The sequence below is a fragment of the Delphinus delphis genome, chromosome 8, assembly GCF_949987515.2.
Source record: "Delphinus delphis chromosome 8, mDelDel1.2, whole genome shotgun sequence".
NCBI classification, from domain to species: domain Eukaryota; kingdom Metazoa; phylum Chordata; class Mammalia; order Artiodactyla; family Delphinidae; genus Delphinus; species Delphinus delphis.
In genome coordinates, this window is record NC_082690.1 from 56,314,818 (window position 1) to 56,328,852 (window position 14,035).

At 52.1% G+C, this 14,035-nt stretch overlaps 1 long non-coding RNA gene across 1 annotated transcript; it reads left to right on the forward strand.

Moving 5' to 3' along the window:
* Positions 1-2,558: 2,558 nt before the first annotated feature.
* On the forward strand, positions 2,559-13,053 carry LOC132429053 (uncharacterized). Its single transcript, XR_009520276.1, has 4 exons — positions 2,559-2,599; positions 7,995-8,188; positions 8,445-8,540; positions 12,726-13,053. It is a non-coding gene; the product is annotated as an uncharacterized lncRNA (long non-coding RNA).
* Positions 13,054-14,035: the final 982 nt, after the last annotated feature.

A 14,035-nucleotide genomic window follows, 5' to 3' on the forward strand; every position in this document is an offset into this window, starting at 1 on the left:
ATAAAGAAGATGTGGTACGTATATACAATGGAGTATTACTCAGCCATAAAAAGAATGAAATTAGGTCATTTGTAGAGACGTGGATGAAGCTAGAGACTGTCATACAGAGTGAAGTAAGTCAGAAAGAGAAAAACAAATATCATATATTAATGCATATATGTGGAACCTAGAAAAATCATATAGATGAACCGGTTTGCAGGGCACAAATTGAGACACTGATGTAAAGAACAAACGTATGGACACCAAGGGGGGAAGGTGGGGTGGTGATGGTGGTGGTGGTGTGATGAATTGGGAGATTGCGATTGACATGTATACACTGTTATGTATAAAATAGATAACTAATAAGAACCTGCTGTATAAAAAAATAAATAAAAGTCAAATAGTCAAGAAAACCCCAACAAAACATTAGAATCTGATCCATAAGGAAAGAAATTCTATCAAGGGATTTTCAGATTTCTTTTCTCTTTCTTTCTTTCTGTCTTCCTTTCTTCCTCTCTTTCTTTCTTTCTTTTTTCTTTCTTTCTCCCTTCTTTCCTTCCCTCCCTCCCTCCCTCCCTCTTTCTTTCTTTTCTTTTCCTTTCCTTCCTTCTCTTTTCTTTCTTTCTCCCTTTCTCCCTCCCTCCCTCCCTTCCTTCCTCTCTATATATTTAAAACCAAAGTTTGACAGAACAGTACTTACCCTTACCAGGGTGGTACACTATGATATTTTCTTTTCCCTCCTATTCTGTTCCATTAGGAATAATGATGGTAGTCACAACCCTGTAAACTGATTTCACATCCCACTAACGGGTTACAATGGGAAATTGGAGAACCTCTGTTTTCGTATCTCCCATGTTCAAACAAAACAAGCCAAAAGTGCAAAAGAATACCTCCTGCAGCTTAGTTGTTCCATAGTCACTGCTCTTCGTTCCCACAACTCTTTCTCTAATACATTCACTTAGAAATATTTACTGAGTTCCTTCCTGTGCATCAGTTAAGCTTCTTAAATGATAGTCTGGATCTATTGTTTTCACTTTCCCACCTCCCATTCATCCCTTCTAGAAAACCATAAACTGCCTTTTGCTACTGCTAAGCTGCTGACAATGGCTCACCAACCCTCGCCGAATGACATTTGTCACAGCTGACTCTCTCCTTGGCTTCCCTCCTGGTCCCCTTTGCTGGCTCTTCCTTGGTCCCCAGTCCACAGGTGACTGTTTCCCAGGCTGTGCTCTGCAGCCCCTACTCCTCTCACTCTGCACTCGGTTCCTGGGGCTGCTCACCCCACCCCTGCCCCACGCCTTCAGCTGCTCCCCGATGCTGAGGAATGTGCACCTGTACCTCTTGCCGGCACCTCTCACGTCAGCCTTTGTCAGACCTCTCTGGCCACCTGCCTGCTTATCGGCTCCACTTGGGAGTCCCACAGGCCTTGCACTCCATTTGCCTGAATCAAAGATTTAGTTTTCACTCTAACCTGCCCCTCCTGAGTCCTCATCTTAGGGAAAGGTGCCACCACCCACCCAGCTGTATAAACCAGGAAGCTGGGACTCGTCCAAGACTCTCCTCTCTCTCCCTCATCTCCACAGTCGGTGCATCCCCAAGCTTCTCAAATCTAACCTCTTCTCTCTGTTTGCATCACCTGACCCTGGTCCAGGTGATGGCATTTCTTGCCTTGACCATGGAAATACCTTGAGGTCTCCCCGCCTGCATATCATCACCTCCAGACCAAGCTCTTTAGAGCAGTAAGAGGGTTTCTTTTAAAATGCAATACTGATCTTGTCTCTACCTGCTTTAAAATCTTCCCATGACTATTTGCTTCTAAGACAAAGTTGTAATCGTTTAGCATGACATAAAGAACGCTGTGTAATCTGACCCCATGCTACCTCTCCTGTGTCCTGTGTCTCCACTTTGCAGACACAGCAACTCCCTCCACTTCCTTGGACACGGTGCTCCCACCACTGTCCCAGACTTCGCACATGCTGTTCTCTTGAACTAGAACTCTGCCTAACGTCCACCTCTGCCTCCAGGTGCCTCTTAGCTGGCAGCTCTGGGAGGCCTTCTCTGACCGGCTACACGTGGGTCTGCAGTATCCTCTGCCTCTTCCATCATGGTCTTCACCTCACAGTGTCATGATGGGCTCGTGCTTGTCCTCTCTGACTCTGGACTGTAGGACCTGTGAGTCTAGGGACTCTCCTGTGCTGGTTGTTGTGTCCTGGCATCCAGCTCAGGACCTAGCACATCATAGGCACTCGATGAGTATTTGTAGAAGGATGCGCTTTTAGACTCAACGAATGTTGGAAGCATAACAGAACCACCGTGGTGTTAGGGACAGTAACCGGTGTTTGGAACAGAGACTGTTACCATCAGAGTCAAAGGATGTTGGAATCATGAAAATATAGTGATTTGATTTACAGGATGCAGATTCGTGCGACAAGAGAGAATATTCAGTTCCACCACTTCCCAGCTGTGACCTCAAGCAAGCTGATGAAGCCCTTTCTCTGACTTCTGGGTTGATTTTTTATAAAGTGTTGATAAGAGGCCCTGCCTGACCCGTCTGCGGGTTGGAAGCAATGAGACTGTGAACGTGACTGTGAACGTGCACATATTGCTCCCTCTGACCTGAGTAAGTCTCTTTGCAACCAAACAGCTGTCCTGGGGTTCTCATGGGGAGACCTGGTTGGGTTATTTTACTTAAACTATCCGGGCTTTGGGGCTTATTTTCCTGGGGGCCCAGAGGACAGAGCCTCTGCCCTGGCCTGGCATGCATCAGTACTCAGGGTTAGGCCCTGGGGGAGGGAACAAACACCCTTCAGGAGCAACTGTCTATAATCAGGGTGCGCTGAACTGCCTTTGAAGCCCGGATTTTACAGATGGGGAAACTGAGGCTCAAAGAGGGTAGGGTCTTGTCCAGGGTCACACAGCATGTTGGGGCGGAGCCACAGCTAGAATCTACTCCTTTGGGCTCTGAGTCATCAGGGAGTCTCCTTCGTAAATTCCCAATCTCCCTAGTTCTAGACTACCAAGAGGCATTTGCTTTGGTCTAGAACGACAGGAACCATGCTTGGGGTTTCTGAAGATGGCGATGTTCAGGGTTCATTCTTCAGATGGTGCCAGATCGTTACATTCTGGGTCCATCAGCTGAGCGGAGAGTTCTGGTTAATTCTTCCTTACATGACCAAAGCAAGGTCATGTGAACAAAGCATTCTCGTACCCCTGTGTGAGATGAAGAGAAGGAAAGAGGCAGTTAGGTCAGGCTCTGGGCTGAGTGCACACATCCATTATAGCATCTTATCTCTGTTGTTTAGATGAGGAAACTGGGGCTCGGAGAGGTAAAACAACTTGCCCAAAGTCACTCAGCTCACAGATGGGGGAGCCAGGACTCCAGCCCTACTCTCTGATTCTGAGGCCCATGCTCTTTCAGGCTGTGTCCCTTAGCTAATCACTGCCTCGTGCCCTGGGAGGTGGACCGAGCAGGGATGCTGCCAGGAAAACGACCGACCCCAAAATACGGTGGGAACAGCCAGAAGAAGGGGATGGCATTTTGGCTCTGTGCTTCCTCTGATCTCCTTAAAGACTCCATTTCCTTTTCTGTAAAATAAGGAAATTATTACCTTGCAAGGCAGTGGAGGGAGCCTGAGTGGGGGAAGTAAGATGGTCTGAGCGTGGGGAGGCAGGAAGCAGAGAAGAGGTGGAGGAGGGAGGTAGGGAGAGGAGAGGGTGAAAGAACAGGGCAGGACCCAGTGTGCTCTTGTATAAGGGAGCATGCCCAGGGCAAATGCATGACTGAACTCAGGTGCCTTCCCAGGCAGGTGAAGAACGTTCATCAGCCATGGGCTCTGTGCTTCCAGAGCCAATATCCGGGGAATGACTGCGCAAGAGAGGGATGCTTCAGCCCTTGATGAGCAGCCAGGGTCAGTGATTTGTCCGTGGCAGAGCTGGGGGCCTCCCTCCCACCCCAGCCAGCTCCAAGTCCTACTGTTTGGAGCTGCAGGGCAGGCCCCATACCTAAAAGAAAAAAGGATACTTGTCTATCAGCATGCTTTCATTTTAATTTCTGGTGGTAGTCGCGGGAATTAAACATTTGTAGACTGTGTCCCAGGGTTCATGCCATGGTTACCTTTGATGCTCCCGGGGACCCTGGGAGGTGTGGCTCAAGCCCTCATGTTACAGACTGGGGCTTAGAGAGGTTGTCCAGGGCCTCCCAGTGAGAAAGAGGCAGAGCTGGGACTTAAACTTAGTTGTTGTGCTGTTGGCACCTGTAACGGTGGCTCCAGTAAATAAAACTTAAAGTTAACAACTTACCGAAACTTACAATGGGCAAGACACAGTCCTTAACTCATTGAATCCTCACAACTCTATGAGGAAGGCATTACCCTTATCATCCCTATTTTACAGAAAGGGAAACTGAGGCACAGAAAAGTTAAATAACTTGTTTGGTTCATGGACTGAGTAAGTGGTGGAGCCACGACTTGAATTCAGGCCCTCTGGTTTCAGAGTCCGTGCTCTTAACCTCTTCTTTGACACAGGGGCTCAGGGTGGAGGGAGTTCCAGTTATGCCACGAGGCCTCTGCCCTCTCACTCATGGATAGGGGCCCATCCAGACACTGTGGTCAGCAGCATGGTCAGCTGGCCTGGTCCTGGACAGGCAGGTGGATGAAGCGTCTCCTCCAGGGATCGCTGCCAGCCCGGGTCAGGGAAGGTTGCGACTGTGGCCTGTTCTGGGCTTCTTATCTCCGGGGGAAATCAGCAGACCAAGAGGCTGTTGAATTCACATGCAGTTCCCATGGGGTGAGGCAATGGGTGGGCCTGGAAAGCTGGTTCTAGTGGGGTCAGGGCACTTGGGCAGAAGTGGTCAGGCAGTCTGGAGTGCCAGCCCTGGCTCTGGCCCAGCTCCATGCACAAGCCAGGCAGATCCTTGTCCCTGGCATCAGTCTCCCATCTGTACAGTGAGGGGCTTGGACAGAGGGATTTCTCAGGCCCTTCCAGCCCTGTACCCTCTTCTCTTAGCTGTAACTCCTTAGACGCGGCTTTTATTTTCAAAGGAAGGAAACTCCTTCTTGTCAAGCACCTTCTAGGTCAGCAGGAGTTCCTGGCAGTTTTCCACTCTGACTTTTAGTGATGGTCCTAACTCCCAAAAGAATGACTGATGGTAGAGAATAGGGCTGGTGTTCAGACTGTATGCGTCGGGACTGCTTCACCGAGTGTAAAAAGATAGATATACTTCTGTTTTGGTTTGTAAATGGTCATTTCCCTTAATTTCCTCTAGTGCTCCCTATTCCGTGGGGCACTCCAGCAATTCAACGGTGAGTGCCCTAGCCAGGAGTGCCAACCTCCATTTGGCCATGCCACCATACTGCTGTGTGGCCGTGGTCAAGCAGTGTGATTATTGCCCCAGGTGGGGCAGCAGTGGGGCAGAGTGGAGCAGGTCAGATGCAAGAATTCATGCTCTGCCTCAGCTACTAACTCCCCTGTGTGCCCTTGGGCCACTTCCCTTCTCTCTCTCTTTTTTATTTTTTAAATTTATTTTATTTAAGTGTATGGTATTTTTATTATTATTTTATTTATTTATTTTTTATTTATTTAGTTAATTTATTATTTATTTTTGGCTGCGTTTGGTCTTCGTTGCTGTGTGCGGGCTTTCTCTAGTTGTGGCAAGCGGGAGCTACTCTTCATTGCGGTGCACGGGCTTCTCATTGCGGTGGCTTCTCTTTGTTGCGGAGCACAGGCTCTAGGCACACGTTCTTCAGTAGTTGTGGCACGTGGGCTCAGTAGTTATGGCTCGTGGGCTCTAGAGCACAGGGTCAGTAGTTGTGGTGCATGGACTCAGTTGCTCTGCGGCATGTGGGATCTTCCCAGACCAGGGCTCGAATCCGTGTCCCCTGCATTGGCAGGCGGATTCTTAACCACTGCGCCACCAGGGAAGCCCCACTTCCCTTCTCTTAGCTTCCGCTTCTTCAAGCTGCCCACCTCTCAAGTTGTTGTATTAAATGCAATCATGGGGGCAAAGCACCTAGTATTCAGTAGATGCTCAGGACATGCTAGCTCCCCTTGTGGCAGGCTGATGAGAAATCAGCCTTGGATTCAGGGGAGAGGAAGAAGTATAATGTGTGGTATGATAGAAAGAGGGTAGGTTTTTGAGCCAGAAAGATCCAAATTCAGTCTGGTTCTGCCACTTATCCATTGTTATAGGCTGAACTGAGTTCCCCCTAAGCCCATATGTTCAAGTCCTAACCCCCAGTACTTCAGAATGCCTGTTTTTGGAAATACAGCCTTTAGAGAGGTAATTAAATTAAAATAAGATCACTAGGGTGGATTCAATTCCAACATGACTGGTGCCCTTCTTAGAAGAGGAAATTTGGACACAGACACATATAGAGGGAGAGCGCCACGTGAACATGAAGATGGTCACCGGCAAACCAAGAGGAGGAGTCCCAGAAGAACCAACCCTGCCAACACCTTGACCTCAGACTTCTAGCCTGCAGAACCATGAGAAAGTAAATTCTGTTGTTTAAGCCAGCCAGTGTGTGTAGTTGATTATAGCAGCCACAGGAAATGAATACGCTCATTACGCAACATCGAGCTAGTTACTTAACATTTCTGCACTTTAATAGTAGATTAAATTAAGTAATGCCTGAGAAAGCCCCAGCACATAGTAGGCCCTTAGCAAATGCTAGCTTTGCCTCCCCTCCATGCATGGGAACGGCAGCTGGCTCTCTCAGGGGAGGGGGCGGGGATGTCCCTGAGTCATCCTGCTTCAGCGTGAACCTGCAGGACACCTGACCCTTGACTTGGCCTTCACCTTTCCCCAGACTAGCAATCCGGCTCTCAGCCCCACCCCTGGCCTTGACACTGGCTTTCTACCTGCCAGGCTACGAGGTGGTCAGAGTTCACAGAGGTCTTCGCCCCTGCCCAGGTTCAGCAGCAGCCCTGCCGTGTGTGGCCAGCCTGCTTGGCCCCAGCCAACACCAGGGCAGGGTTGGAGGGGTAGGGAGGGTAGCCTGGGGGTTCTCGGGGCGGAGGGACTGGCTGGTGTGTCGTGTGGTATTTCCCCAGATGCTTGCCCACTATATTTCACCTGATGTTCACAGCACCCCCTGCAGGTGGGCTGGGCTAATGGCTCCTCTCGACACAAAGAGCAACAGAGGCCCAGAGGAGTTAAGGGGCCCCTCCCAACTCAAAAAATCCACGCTGGGATTAGGACCTCCGAATCCAGACTCAGGCCCTGGCTCCTTTCACCACTGGGACCACTCGCTTGCCCTCCAAGCCTCCGGGGGTCTGTAGGGGTGTGGGAAGCACATGGGTCACCAGCCCTGGGCTCAGATCCCGGCCGGGTCTGGGACCAGCTGTGTGACCCTGGACAAGTGCCCACCTCACCAGGCTGTTGAGAGGCTCCTGGAGAGAGGGCAGCCAGCTCTGCCCCTGGGACTCTCTAGGCCGACCGTAAATGGCAGCTACTGTGACTTTTTCAGAACTAACTGCTCAGTAACTGTTGCTGAATCGCATTCCTGGAGAGCCAGGAAGCGTGTCTGTGGGTGGGAGAGACGTCTGGCACTTCCAGGGGGGGCCCAAGCCTTCCTTCCTACACGCCTCCTCCCCCCAGCGCCTGGCGGAACTGGAGAGGGCGTGTAATGGAGGGACCTACAGCTGGGTGGGTCTGGAATTTACCTCCCCCAGCTCACCATACCTGTCTGGAGCCCCTGTCTCCCTGTCTGCAGTTCCCATTCAATAAACACCTCTACTTTCTTCATAACATCCGTCACCATCCAAACTTATTTGGACTATTATATTTTCACTCTCACCTGCCCCCCTTCCCTCTCCCCATTCTCATAGGATGATAGTCATGCAGCAGGAGTTTTGTCTGTGTTGTTCCCTGCTCTATCTCCTGCACCTAGAACAGTCCCTGGCACGTAGTGTTCAGTCATTATTTGTGGAATGAATGAATGAGTCGATCATTTGTGGTCAGCTCTTTGCTGCATTTGTGGATGTTGCTTAAGTCAGAGCCCAACCCTGTTTTCTAGAGGCTTCTGGCCTTTTGGGGGAAGCAGACACAGGCAGTGACCAGAGTGTGACCTGCACTATGACGGAGGGAAGGAGGCACCTGGGCTGGGAGAAGCTGGAGCAGGTGGCATCTGATTGGCTTCAAGGAGAAGGAAGGGCCACATGGGAGGACTTGGGAAGCCTCTCAGAGAAGCCTCAGCTGAAGAAATAAAAGGTGAGTTAGAGTTAGAGAGACAAGGAGGGGACAGCATTCCGGGCAGACAACAGCAGGTGCAAAGGCACAAAGGCAGGAGAGATGGCGTCGAGTTAGAGGTGTCTGATGCTGTGCCCTGAGCCACAGGGTAGGGCCAGTGGGTGCAGCAACTGGGATGATGGACGCTGGGGTCTGGGAGGGGGTGCCTGAGGGAACAGCGGGGTCGGATGGGAGCACAGCTGGCGGGTGTGCAAATCCAAGCTCTTTCTTCTCCCAGTTCTCAAAGGCTTCCTTCCGACCTGTTGAGAGGTAAGGCTGCCACTGTCTGCCAGGTGGTTGTGGCTGTCTCCTCCCTACTGCCCGACTTTCCCAGGTGAGTACGGTCTCCCCTCTGAGCTGGTGTCTGTTTCTTCCTCTCTGTCTCTCCTGAGAGAGAACGGGCTGGGGGTCAAGGTCCGCCCAGCCAGGCCAGGCAGGGGTTGTGGTGGGGTCGTGGAGCAACCACTCCCCCTTTCTGAGCCCAATTTCTTCCTCAGACTCACAGTGGGTGGATAATAAGTGCCTTGCAGGCCTCCCTTCCTGGAAGTTTTGGGTTTTGACAGATGAAACAGGGTCAGGAAGAATGTGGCAGCTTCTCCAGTCAGGAGACACTGCCCAGTGGCCTCAGGAAGTGTGACTCATCCCAGTGTCGCTAGGGGCGGGGATCAGGGTCCCGGCTGCTACTCCTCCAGAGAAGCCTCTAGGCCCAGGCAGCCATGGGGGAGCCCAAGCCAGAGAGATGGTCTGTCACAGACTCTCTTCTCTTGGTGATCCTAGCAAGTTTCTGCCTCTTCTTGGACCTTGGTCTCTTCTTCTGTGAGACAGATACAACAGTGCCTGCCCTCCTTCTGCAGAGCCTGGAGACCTACCTGCTCCTCGTCCTCGATTTGGCATGGGCTCACCTTGGACAAGTCTGTCCCCTTTCGGGGCCTCAGTCTCCCCATCTCTGTGCTGAGGGGTTTGGACTTCAGGGCTCGCCTCGGTGCCTTCTACTACTGCCCCCAAACCTCGTGCCCCCACCATGCCCAGGGTGCAGGTGCTGGGTGCGGATCTGCATGGTATCTTCGTCCAGGCTCAGAGCCACAGGGCCAGGTGCCGCGAGGGCCCTCGGCCACTCAGGATGCATTTGTGGCACCTGAGTAGGAGAGGCTCAGGGAACAGCAGCCAGTAAGGGCAAAGCCTGGAAGAGGGAAAAGAAAAGTACCAGCCTGTCGGTGGTAGAAGGTTTCCCAGGGGAGGCAGAATTCAGCCAGAGTCTTGATGGAGGAGTAGGAAGGGGCTGGAAGAAGAGAAAAGGATTTCTTTTTTCCATTTCAAGGCATTCCAGGCAGATGAAATAACATGTGCAGAAGCAGAGAGGTGTGAAATAGCATGTTGAGCTTGGCACACTGCAAGCAGCACAATATGGTTAGAAAGTTGGGAGCAAGTGGGGAGGGGTGAGAGAAGAGAGCGGAGAGTAGAGGATGTTAGGAGCAGACCATGCAGCGCCTCATGTGCTAGAGAGACATTCACAGTGTGTCCTGAAGGCAGTGGAGGCTGATTCTTTTCATCCTGTACAAAAACCTTCCTGAGGATCTGCTTGACCCAAAGCACCTTTGTAGAGGGTGCCACGGCGCACTCCCCAGACGCTGGAGCCTCCCCCCTCAGCCTGGAGCATTCACTCACCCCTCTGATGGTTGACAGCTGGCCGCTGAGACTCCCCTTCCTGCCATTGCCTTAGGAGACCCTCCTCATCTAATGTCACTCCCCTTCCCTGGCCCAGCCTGCATCCGATGACTGCTCCGTATGGAGGGTAAAGGGCTCTTCGCCTCAACTCGGCACAACCGTGAAAGGTCATTCCAGCTCCAGAGCTCCCTAGAGGTGGGCTGAGCCCTTCATGGGGTCTGCATAACAGACTAACTTGTCCCTCTGCCCAGCCCTGCTTCATTTACCCCCCAACACAGGTATTCATCTTGAGATCAATCCCCAATAAACCTCCTGCTAGCAAATATGCGTCTCAAAATCTCCTTCCGGGGCTTCCCTGGTGGCGCAGTGGTTGAGAGTCCGCCTGCCGATGCAGGGGACGCGGGTTCGTGCCCCGGTCTGGGAAGATCCCACGTGCCGCGGAGCAGCTGGGCCCGTGAGCCATGGCCGCTGAGCCTGCGCGTCCGGAGCCTGTGCTCCGCAACGGGAGAGGCCACAACAGTGAGAGGCCCGCGTACCGCAAAAAAAAAAAATCTCCTTCCCCAGGAACCCCAGCTGTGACAGCCGTCACTGAGGGATGTCAGTGAAGGTGGACATCTCATCAAGGGGTCAAAGAGAGACCCCTGCTTTTGGAAGTGGCTCTGTCCAATGTGAGAATGAAATGGAGGGAGCCACGGGAGTCCAGAAGCCAGTGGGGAGCTTGTGCCAGCTTAGCAGAGGAGTGAGAGGGATGGATTGGGGGAGTTAGAGAATTGCCAGACAGGGGACAGACTGGGTGTGGAAGCTGCCTGGATCATCTGGGCAGAGGTCAGATCATCTGGTCAGATCATCTGGGAGCCAATTCCTGGGATGGATTTAATGGAACTCGGTTCAGTTTGGGAGTGGAGAGCATGCCTTGCCGGTAAGACATCTGGGGATTAACCAGCACCTGGCAGTTTACAAAGCATTTACTCACACCCATTAGTTTAATATGGACACCAACCAGTCAGAAGGGTCACCAGGGCCGCGGAGACCCTCTACTGGGCCAGATGTTAACCCGTTAGTTGCTGAATCATGGGGACAGTGGGTGATGTGCTGGGTGGGAGGGGCACTCGGGGGGTCTGAGGAGCAGCTATTTACCAAGCAGTGAGTTAGAATCTTTGTAGGTCAGCTGAATATCAGCCCTACTGGCTCCTCGTATAATCCTCATAGGAATCTGCTGAGGCAGATACTATAATCCCTTCTTAAAAAGAGGAAACCGGGGCTCAGTGAGGTGAATGACTTGCCAAAAGTCTGACAGCTCCTAAGCAGTAGAGCCGGAGTTGAAAACAGGTCTGTCCGACCCTGCAGCCCGTGCCTGTAATTGCTGCAGTGGGATCAGACCTGGAGATCTTGGCTCTTCAGTCAGGGTCTTTCCCCCTTGTTTACACGGCCACTTCCCGTAGTGAATTCCAGAACTTGCTTTCACAAGGCAATATCTCCTTCTAAGAAATGGTGCTGAGAACGTCCAGACCCGTGGGAGTTGTGGGGTGGAACAGGAAAGCCCAGTGCCATGCACAGGGGAATTTCCAGACCTGGGGATCCCCCAGCACCTGGTTTGGAGCCCAGGCGTGTGTGGGAAGGCTCACGGCCTCTCCAATGGATAGCGCCTCCCCAGTGGCAGAAGGAGACCTAGGGGGCCAGCTGCTCACCACCTCCAACCTGTTCCTTCCAGAGACGTGGGCTCCCTGTGAAGCAGGGAGCATCTTGTTCCTCTGGAGCATGGCTATTCATTCATTCATTTACCCATTCATTTAATATTTATTATTATTATTTATTTTTGCGGTACGCGGGCCTCTCACTGTTGTGGCCTCTCCCGTTGCGGAGCACAGGCTCCGGATGCGCAGGCTCAGCGGCCATGGCTCACGGGCCCAGCTGCTCCGCGGCATGTGGGATCTTCCCGGATCGGGGCACGAACCCGTGTCCCCTGCATCGGCAGGCGGGCTCTCAACCACTGCGCCACCAGGGAAGCCCCCATTCATTTAACATTGAACAGCTATTTAGGGAGTACTTTCCATGCACCCTGTGACACCTGGGTCCTGCCTTCACCTGGGTCTAGCCTCACCTGGGATCAAGGTGGTGGGGAGATTGATGCTAAACAGGCAACGACAATCCAGTGAGACAGATGGGGAATGTACGGGCCATTCTGTTGGTCCTTGGGTCCCCTTTACCAGCACACATGAGGCCACCATAGAGATGTTGTCAGGGGCTATTGATTAATGGATAAAGGAAGGAAAGGCTGTGGTGGGACAAAAGGAAGGACTTCCTGACTGGCCTGAGAGAAAGCCCTGCAGGCAGCATTAGAGGTGGGGTGGCATCGCCATCTTGGGAGAGCACCAGCCTCTGCCCTCAGCGTGTGAGAGCTACCCATCTAGAGGCAGGAGGCTGGACTTAGAGACGCTGGGGTCCTCCCAGATCTGGAATCTTCAGTTCTGCTGTGGTTCCACGTGGCATCCAACTGCCAAAAGGACACTTTGGTTGTTTGCTCAGCTGTGACCTAGAACACAATGAACTGACTTTCTTGCTAAATCCTCCTCCGGGAGTCTGGGAGAGGGTTGACAGAGGGAGTGGAGCGGGGAGAGGCGCCATCCACAGTGTTCTGGTCTCCTGTCCCTGAGCCCATCGTGACTTGATAGGTTTTCACTGTGCAGGTTTCGCACTGTGCATGTTTTTAAAAACATGACCGTGTGTGTGTGTGTGTGTGTGTGTGTGTGTGTGTGTGTGTGTGCGTGTGTTTCTTTTTCTTTTAACTTTTTAAACTTTTCTGAGAAGATGATTTTAGATCTTTATTTACTCTTCTCCCATGTCTCAATCACAGTTTCATCTTCATCTCCATGGGGCTGTGATACTCAGAAAAGAGGACGGCTTCTCTTGTAGCCTTCCACGGAAGAAGTGCCTGCATGAGGAGGGGAAGGAGCAGGAGGAAACTTTAGTGAGCACCTACTATGTGCCAGTTCTCACAGAGAGCGCTCTGCATAATATCTGTTTTTTTTTGTGGGGATGGGGGTAAGGAGGCTGAGAGATAAAATAATATGTACGAGAGGCATGTGGTTGATGATGATTATGCTAATTAATAAACAATCATTTATTATCATTTGATAGTATGATAATTATTAGGTGAAATTATTATTCGAAAAAATGACAGTTTCTTACAGTTCAACCGAATACATGTTATTCAGGCACATCTTAGGATGTTCTTGCTGTAGCCTCGCGGGAATCCTCTGCAATGAAGGAATTATTCTCATTTTAAAGCTGAGGAAATCGAGACCGAGAGAGAGATCAGGTGACCCGCCAACTCCTCCCAGCAAGTCAGCAGTAGGGCGGGGCCTTGAACTCAGGTCAGTTTCCAAAGCCCTTCAGTTTCCTGACCTCAAGCCACAACCCATTTTGTCTCCTTCCCTGCAACTCATAGGGACTCAGGAGGTGGAAAGACACTGGTCTGGTGCTTGGGAATCCCAGGCTGGCAGAGGCTCTGCCCCCAGGTGCCGGGTGGCCTTGGGCATGTCCCTCCACTCTCTGGGACTCACTGTTCACATCCATAAAGTGGGAGGGGCTTGAACGCACCTGTTTCCTGCTGTGACCGCCTCTGGATGTGTGCTGTGTGCACGGAAGGCTGGTACCACGTCTGCCTCATCTGCGTTCCCCGTGCCTGGGGCGGCCCTTGGCTCAGAGGGGGCCTCAGTGAACTTCCACTGACTGTAGGGGTGGGAGGGAGCGTGCGTGGGTGCACCGTGCGTGGGCATTGCAGGCTCCAAGTGAGGGGGCAGGGGGTCCAGGGCTGCTCTTCTCGGGTAGGAGGCTGCCCTCCTGGTGACCAGGGAGAGTACTCGCTGCCCAGGCCTCAGGCAGGCCTCTAAAGGGGGAGATTCTGGGGACGCCTCTCAGCCTCACCAGGGGGCTCATATTCTGGGGTGCCCCTTGAGAGAAAGCCCTGTGGCTCTTGACCTTAACTGGGCCTCCTAAAGGTGGGAGTGGGACGCTTGCTAGGGGCTGCAGTGTCTAGAAGCTTCCTCTGAACTGTCATAGTCACTTATGTCACCGAGGACTCAGCCATGCTCCCCTCCCCTAACTCCAGAGGAAGAGGACCAAGCCACGGGCATGCCCAGCAGGGAGAGCTGTCTGCCCACC